The sequence below is a fragment of the Phlebotomus papatasi genome, chromosome 2, assembly GCF_024763615.1.
Source record: "Phlebotomus papatasi isolate M1 chromosome 2, Ppap_2.1, whole genome shotgun sequence".
Taxonomy (NCBI): Eukaryota; Metazoa; Arthropoda; class Insecta; order Diptera; family Psychodidae; genus Phlebotomus; species Phlebotomus papatasi.
The window spans coordinates 10217417-10226945 of record NC_077223.1 but is presented as its reverse complement, the minus strand read 5'-3'; the positions used below and the strand labels follow the sequence as shown (position 1 = coordinate 10226945).

The 9529-nt window shown below is 31.5% G+C and overlaps 1 long non-coding RNA gene across 1 annotated transcript; it reads left to right on the top strand.

Annotated features, from left to right (window-relative positions):
• The first annotated feature begins 2712 nt into the window (after positions 1–2712).
• Positions 2713–9326, top strand: LOC129803738 (uncharacterized). Its single transcript, XR_008751894.1, has 2 exons — positions 2713–7383; positions 8856–9326. It is a non-coding gene; the product is annotated as an uncharacterized LOC129803738 (long non-coding RNA).
• Positions 9327–9529: the final 203 nt, after the last annotated feature.

Here is a 9529-nt window from a genome sequence, read left to right as displayed (position 1 = left end):
AACGTTAGAAAAATTTAGTCATTGCGAAGCTTGGGATCGTACGAAGCTTGGGCACTTTCCCCTAGATAGATTTTTCTTCATCAGTAATGCTTACGAGGAGCGACATAAGGGACATAAGATATGCAATTTAGTACCTTGTAGCTTTAGGCAGCCATCGCCGTCTTAGCGTTTATGACCAATCTCTGAAGTAAAAACGGTAGATAACATCTTTACAAGTTATATAATGCCGATCATCCAACGTATCAACGCATCACATCAAAAAAAGAAAAAAAGAACTACAGTAGAACCCCGCTATAGACCATCGCTCTATAGTCCACAATTTATTAACCGTTGATTTCAAAACATTGATTTTAAGTAAGGTTATGTTTTTTAGTACGCGACATGCAATGTTGTCATAATTATTTTAATATTTTTCGCAAGCTTTATTGAGTAGTTGTGATAATTGTGATCCATAATGAAAAGCGCAGACACGTATCAAAATCGCAAAGAAAGTAGAAGCCGTCGAGCAATTTCAATACTAAAAGTCGTTGATAATTTTAAAAAATGATATGGAGTAGTGCGACCCAAGTGTCAAATCTGGAACTAAATATGACCTATAGCGAGGCTCTACTGTACAGTGAATACTGCTCTGCGTTATCTTTTAGTGATGTAATAAGCATTGTGAAAGGAAATGGCTAGCTCTTTCTGAGCTGTTGGCCATCAGCCTTGAAGTGGATCAAAAATACTAAATTTACCAAATTTACTATCGGTTATAGATGGAACCGACTTAAATCAGTTCAGATTTCTAGTGAAGTCTAAGACCATTCGAATGAACCCAAATTAGTTCCAAAATTTGGAGAAAATACGCTATATAAATTCTTTCGAACTACTAAATTTTGAAAGCAATCGTATTATTGTATCTAATACAATTGTAGGGCAAAGCACACTACCCTCTAACGAATTGAGTTTCTAACAATTAGTTATAAATGAATGTGGACCATTATAAAATTATATTTTAATGGCTAATACAATGACTCAAATTTTCAGAAAAGGGTGAAATCCATAAAGAACATAGAGAAAAAATTTAATTGTCCGATGCTTGAGTCGTCCAAAGGTAGCGCGCTTTCCCCTAATCCAATTATCACTAATTTGATATTACAGGGGCACAGCTCTAACCCACAAGTTTAGAAGAAATGGTTATTTTTACTGTATCCTATTCTTACTCCCTTTTTTTCTTTTACTGCTCGAACTCAAGAGAAAGCAGAGTATATTCAATCAGCTTTTTTTCGAAATCATCACCGATCTAAAACTTAAACGGTAAGAGATATCGACTTCCCATCTTCGATGACCCCCTCCCCTCTAAAACCGTGTTTTTTTTTTTGTTTATTTTGAAAACGGCTCCTACGATTTCTTTCATTTCCGGATATATTTTGCAGGTAGCCTAGACGACGACCATACGTACTTATGATCGAAAAAATTTTCAACATCGAATTTTCGAAGATTGAATTTTTAAGTATTCCAGAATTATTTCAAAATCTTGTAAGGATTAAAATTACTAGTTCAAAAACAGACTCTTGAGAATTTGTAATTTATTAACTAGTTCAAAAATCAATAGTCAACCGTCATGACCACAAAAATTACGTGACAAATATAATTAAGAAAAATTCTATCTCGCACTCTATTTGACCATTCCACAAGGCTAGGACTATTTGTCATCTTTTTTTCTCACTAAAAATAAGAAATAAATTTGTTTATAATGGTCTCTACATATTGAAACAATTTTTTGCCAAAAAATTCTTTTTTGAAGGAAATTGCATGCAATATGATAGGTGGAAACGTCAAAATTCTGTCAAAAATGCAACTTTTGACGAAACTTGCTCCCAATGTATAAAGACCTTAATAACCAACGCACAATAACCTTTGTTTTGCAAATATATTTTCGAAACTTGAAATTTCAATAATTACGGAATTTATGTGAAATTAAATTGTAATTTGAATCAAAGGTCTTTACTTCCTCACAAATCTTCGTAGTGATATATTTTCTTTACATTTCATACAATTACAAATCGTGTAAATATTCAGAAAGCAGCAGATTCACAATTTGAAGTCGTGCGAATTTCAGAGATTCATATTTAAAGAAAATCCTAGTGTACAATGTGCACGTACACTAGAATTTTCTATTCACTAAATTTTGTACTTTGTATTTGCATTTTTATTTATTATTTCATTACCATTTACAATTATATACTCTCATTCAACCCACTATACATTGCGGCCATCACCGTCTTAGCGTTGGTGATCAACCTCCAGGATGAAAACGATGGAAAACCCGCAAGTTATACATTGTCAGACAAGAAAATTGAAAAGAAAATGTCAAAAAATCGGTGTTTCACTATAATAATGTGTATTTGACAGTTCAGCAAAAAAGAGAAAGCGATACCCAATCATTTCTATTTTCTAAACATGTACTTGACATTTAAAATTAGAGTGACAGAAACCTATAATCGTCTCGTTCACTCTTATAAACTTTTCGAAAAAGTGTTTGCAAAGCAAAAGTCATTTTAGGAAAAATAAAAGAAAATTTACATTATTCGAAGTCATGAACGTTCAAAGGTAGAGTACTTTCCCCTATATATGAAATATAGTAGGCTCTCGGTCAATCGGCTCTTTTTCAATTGGGCGAAAAATTTTGTTGACAATTTTTACGTTTAATTATGAAGCTAATTTGCTCAAATTCGCTGAAGGTCCTCTTACTTTATGGTGATTCTTTATAATTGATCACTTCTTGTGGATTTTACAATGACTTTGATACCCAAATCTCTCGATAAATCGGATGACATTTTGCCCCAAATACCAATTAAGAGAGAGACTACTGTACGTACAGTAGACTCTTCGATATCCAGCACTTCGATATCCGGGTGACAGCTGCCAAACACTGGCGGTTGATATATTCAAAATTATTTTCACTAAACATGAAGTTTGTCCAGAGTGAATTAAAGTATTATTAACATTGTATCGAAGTTTTTAATACATAATTGTGATAAAAAATGAAACATAAGCACACCATGAAGAAAATTCTCTTTTTCTTTGTCAGACAGAAAATAAATTCACAGTGCACAAAATAGAAAAACCGTTGATCATTCAAAAAACCTAAATGTCATTTTGTCCCCCAGTCAGCCGGATATCGAAGAGTCTACTGTATCATTAAAACTATTCTTCTTCTTCTTCTTCTTCCATTTTATGTTAGGCTGTCGGACTCACTTGTATCCATACAGCCAAATTTTAAAACTGTTCCAGTGAAAGAGAGAGATGATTAGATTGTCTGCACTCACTATTATTGACATGTCAAAAAATATTTATAAAACAATTATTATTGTGCGCTAGGCATAATGACCAGCGCATAATATGTAGCTTTTGTTTGTAAAGATATTTTCAAAATTTCCCATGAGAATGAGCGAGATGGCTAGATCTAGATCTCACTTATTCCCATTGTAATGTCAAAAACATGCTTACTAAATAAAAGTTATTGTGCGTTGGGCATAAGCCATCAACTCAATATATTTAGGGCGAAAAAGCGTGATTTGCAGCAATTAATCTGCAATTTTAAAGCACTTTTATAAAAGAAGGGTCTGACATTAAGAAAATAATTGATGGTAATTATAATTTGTACAAATTGTCGAGAAATAGAAGAGTTCAAAAGTAATTTCCAACCCTCGGAATAATAATAATGAGTGGTCCAAAAACAAAGTTTCTTCTTTGTTCTTTTTCTTTTCTTTTAAAATAATAATTTCAATATAATTTGCTATATATATGTAACTTCAATCTATTTTCTTTTCACGAGTTTAAAAAAATGACCCAGATTTTTTATGAAACTAAAACGGATTTTCTCATTGCCATTCTAAATCATTAACGAAAATGAACACTTGACTTTTATTTCGGTCGGAATTCTTTTATTTCGAAATAGAGATTTCGAATTAGAATACTCTCGTTTAAATGGATTCTAAAAATTTATTCAGTATAAGACAATAAACTTAGCTAGTGCTGAAATGACGATGTATTTTTTTTTAAATGCTATTAATTTTGAAGCTCGAGAACCTTCTCTTCATTTTTTAAATAATGAAAACTCTGAGTTTAGTTTTTAATTAACCTCTAACAACTCATCAAATAAGAACCTTTAATTTTGACACTAAACAAAACATTAAACTTTAACCTTTTGGCAAATTAAAGGTGAACCAAGCTAAATAATTACTCTTGAACAAAAACTTTTGTCAAATTAACCAAGAAAAGGTTTGTCAAAAGGACGTCCTTCCAAAGTAAGAAAAAGTTTTGTCAAATTGGTAAAAAACATCCTTTAGGCAAAATTTTAACAAGAACCGTTTGACCAACTTTTCAGACTAGAGATTTAAATTTAAAGCTTCCTAGTAGTAATTGTTTTTCTGTAATTCAAATCGGAATATTTCTCATAACCTTTATTGAAATAAATCCTAAAAATATATTCTCCAACAAGTTGTAAAAAATACATAAATAAAAAGAAAACTTTTACCTTATTAGTATTTTTCTTACGTTTAATTGTAATTTTAGAAATAAAATCTTTGTGAGCATATGACATATATTATTGTAATCTTAGTGATAATAAAAATGAATAAAAATTCTATGAATATGAGAAACATAAAAATGTCTAAAGGTTTTTTTCATAATTCATATTCTGCTCTACAAAGTTCTTTTTATGTCTCCCACGTAATTGAAAAATAATAAAAACATGCCTTAGAATTGCAAAAATAATGCAGTAAAAAAAATATAAAATTTTGTAATGTGTAATACTTGAAAGTTCTATTGTCCATAAAAATTCTAACAAATTTTAAGATTCTTTAATTAAAAATTGCGTATGGAATACCACTCATTCAATTCTCGAGCTCTTGTGATTTCTAAACTACTCTGAAAAAGTTTTGTCAAATTAACAAAACAAGTTTGTCAAAAGGATGTTCTTCCATACAGAATATAGAAAAGTTTTGTCAAACCGGTGGCCAACTGGATTTTCTTAAAAAATTCTTAAAATGGTGTTTTCCATATAAAATGCGAGAAAAGTTTTGTAAAATTGGTAAATAACATTCTTTTGACAAAATTTGAACAATATCCATTTGTTCGTTTAATATAACTGCTTTTCAGAGTACCCTGAAAAAAGTTTTGTTAAGCAGACAAATAGGTTTTGTTAAAATCTTGTCAAAAGGATGCTGTTTACCAATTTGACAAACCTTACATTTTATATGGAAAAACATCCTTTTGACAAACTTTGAACAATATCCAGTTGGTCAATGATTTGACAAAACTTTTCCACATCTTTTTGACAAACTTTTCTTGTTAATTTGACAAAACTTTATTTTCAAAGTGTATTTCGATCGAGATGTTATTTAGATTTTAGATAAATCAGAATTAAAAAAAATCGTTCTTTGAATTGATGGCGAATTTTCCATTTCAATTTAGAAGCAAAAAACATACGCGCGAGTAAAAAAGCTTTATTCGACAATCAATGCAAAGCACAATAAAAAAAATTAATGCAGCTTGATCATAAATAGACTTTTTATTGCATTCGAGAACATTAAATAGCAATAGTTTCACTTTTATACTTATCGAAATGGATTACCGAGAATTGATTTTTAAATCATTCGTAATTATCTGAATACATTTATTTTATGAAAATCCACCGAAAAATCCCACATAAAGGGGATAAAATTAATTTATTTAAATTATTCAAATTAATACACATTGGGGCTTCATTCTCTAATTTTGCTAATAGATTTAAACATTTTAAAATTCAATGCATTTTCTTAGCAAAAGGAGATTTCTAAAATCTTCTGAAATGAACTGAATTAAATTTTAAATCTCCTCTTTTTTATAAAATGAAGAAATCAGACAAATTCTATTTTTTAAGGTTATGAGCGGCATAACCTTTAACTGTAATTTAATATTTTAATTTGGAAAAGAAACCGAAGAAACCTCAGAGAAAAAAAAATACCTAATTATTTTCTTATTTTAAAAGATTTTGTTTTAAAATGTGATTTTTATTATCTAACCTCAAATTTACATGAAAATTTGCAATCTAACCTCTGAAAAATGAACCTAATTACAGTAGAGACTCCCCCTAATTCTACTCTTTATCGAACTACTTTCTAATTCGGGTAGCAGTTAAATTTGAAAAAAGTTTATCAACATTTTTCGAGTTTTCGAATGAAGCAAAATATGCTTAAATTTTAGTTATGATATGATTTTGCAGGGTTTTCATGAAATTTACAATAAATATGAGAATGTACAGTAGAGTCTCGATATAGTCCATATTTGGTTTCAAATTTGACACTTGGGTCGCACTAATAGTCCATGTAATTTTTTTAAAATTATCAACGATTTTTAGTATTGAAATTGCTCGACGGCTTCCACTTTCTTTGCGATTGTGCTATTTGTCCTCGCTCTCATCATTATGGATTACAATTATCACAACTACTTAATAAAGTTTGCCAAAAATATTAAAATAATTATGCATGTCGCATACTAAAAAACATAACCTAACTTAAAATTAGTGTTTTGAAATCAACGGTCGATAACTTGTGGACTATAGAGCGATGGTCTATAGCGAGACTCTACTGTAAAATAAATATGAAATTGAAGTTGTACTGCTAATAATAATGTTTCAATAAGATTAATAAATGGCTCGATCTTACTGAACTGAAAGGCATAATTCGAAAACTCTTGGTTCTGTTAAGCGTTACGTTAAAATATTCAAGACATTTTTTGTGTTATAATTATAAGGGTTGTAGGGTACTAATCTGTTGTCCAGAGGGATTTTTGATATTTTTAAGGATTTTTGTCAATTTTTGCAAATAAGATTGCAGATTTATTGCAAAAAATGCATGTTTCATTGATTTTCGCCACTTCCTTTGAGGTTAGGTCAAATATAACCCTTTAAATTCAGGAATACAGTAGAGTCTTCTAAATTCGAACGCTCGGAGGGTATTTTTGACATTTCTCACCTCCCAATCCGAACGATTTTTTCAAAACTAACGAAATTTATGTGAAATTAAATTGCGTTTTGAATCAAATTCTCATACTTTTTAACAAGTCTAAATATAAATAAATATGATTTTCATTCATCCAGAATACGAATTTTTTAACATAACCCCACAATTGGCATTTTGAATCCAAACGTCGTTCGAATTTGAGAGATTCAGATTTGAGAGATTCTACTCTATGTCTACCGAAAGAGAAAATTAGGCTCATTGATTGATAATGTGTTTTAGGTTAAAAATAACCGCAAACAAAAGAATAATTATGTTTCTATTTTCTATTTTCAGGTCACAAAAATGTTCCTATGAATTGAACTGGACTCTTTATTGAGAAATCTCCAAGAAAGATGTAAAGATGGAAAGATGTGATCAGTAGAGGAATTCTGTTATAGTATGACAATGTCATATGACAAATTAAATTTTTTTTATGTGGTAAATTCGGAAGAACTCATTGAGAATCCGAGTCATATCAGTTACCTTGAGCTTCATAGAGGCGTTTCAAATGGCCGTTAGATGCTCACTGAGCTTTAACTCTTTTGTCTCTTTTGGGACTCTGAGTACCCAAAGCAGCATATGAATGTTCTGTGAAAAACAATGTTTTTTTAATTATTCAAAACTGATAAAAATCCTACTCTTGTCGATGATTAAAAACAATAAGGATGTCCAAATGTAAGATATTTTTTGTAAGCCCTCAATTAATTCCTGAGATTAGATATTTTTGATTAAAAATGGTGAAACTGGATTGCATCATATGCTGCGGTCCGGAAAGAGTTAATGTTGTCCTACTCTGGATCCGGAATTTAGCATGAAAATTTGTTATATGACATTGTCATAGTGTTACAGAATTCCTCTACAGGCGGATGTATAATTTTGATAGTGTCAAACCGGAGGCAGCCAAAATCCCGAACTCCGAAATACCGAAAGCCAAAATCCCGAATGTTTAAAATCCTGAAAAGTATAGAATTATATGGAGGATGATGTGTAGAATAATTTCCCAAGACACAGAAAATTTCCCTTTAGGAAAATTGGGAATAGCTTTGCCATGGGAGTAACTATGCCCCACTGAGAAAAAACGGGGTTGCGAATAACTTTTTTTCCTTATAACTTTAACACTTTTTAGGTGTAAAAATATATCAACATTTTTAATGTTAATTTAACACCTTTTTAAGGGTAAAATCAACATGAAAAAGGGTAACTTTAACCCTCAATACACCTAAAAAGGGTAATATTTATACCGATTTTGGATTAATACTGAAGGGTAAAATTAACATTTCCGGAATGTTATTTTAACTTTTTCGGATTTCTCTCAGTGCGCTTAAGAATTTCCGGATTTTAGCTTTCGGAATTTTGGTGTCAAACATAACCTCATAGAGGAAAGGAATATGTCTACCGAATGAGAAAATTAGGCCAATTGACAAATACAGTGCCCGGTGTTATTCGGATTATTGGGAACCAAAATAACAGATGTCCGCTTCGTTATCCGGATGGATTTTTTTGAATTTATTCAACATCTCGAAAATAAATTACAAGTTTTTGTTTTTGTATTTTTTTGTAAAATTAGAATGAAAGTTTAAAGAAGATTAAAAATATTAATTATAGAATTCTATGCTATTATACTTCATGAACACACATGCATACATAACTTCAAAATTATTTTAAAGCTAAAGGTACCCGTCGAGAACTCTTCCGGACTACGCCGATCCGAATCAGATCGGGCACTGTACGTTTTAGGTTAAACACGAACATAACCTCAAATATTGAAATAACCTCTAAATCTAAACTAAAAAAGAGAATAATTCTGTCTCTGTTCTCTCTTTTCAGGTTTCAAAAATGTTTCTATGTGTTCTACAATTGGGGATTCTTTGATGGAGACTCTCCTCTGAGAAAGTAATCTTTTAGAAAGCTTTCCTGGATTTTAAACCAAAAAAATGGAAAGGTGCGACCGGGCGAATGTCTTCAACGGCCGTCCAAAGTATTAAATTTTTGGAAACTGACTGGTCGGTGGGACTTTCGTCCGTTTGAACCACCATGGTGCACCGGCAAAAAAGCCCAGTGTGTTCCCCTGGTCGGCGTCTGTCTCGTGATAAGAGAGATTGCATAATGGGACACAGTGTGACCCTCACGAGTGATAATTGCCTTTTTCGCCAACTTTTTTTTCTCTCTCTCAACAGCCCTCAATTTTGCCGAGGAAGCCACCGGAGATTGTGTCGCTGCCACAGAGCCAGAGAATTCCGCAATATTTGCATTTGTAGTGGATTTAGAGAATGATAATAAAATTTACACTGATAACAACTGTCTTTTGGCATTTATTTTCTTTGCTGTCTTGGGAAGAATGGGAATGAAAGTCTGCGGCACCAGGAGTCCACTGAAGAGAAATGTCTGCTGCGGTGGCTGCAGTATTTTTCTGGCCAAAAGGCAATTTAGGGGGCTAGGGAGATTTAGGAGGCAAAAACGCCAAAAATGAGGAAGTAGAAATTGGCGGGAAGCTTTCCGGA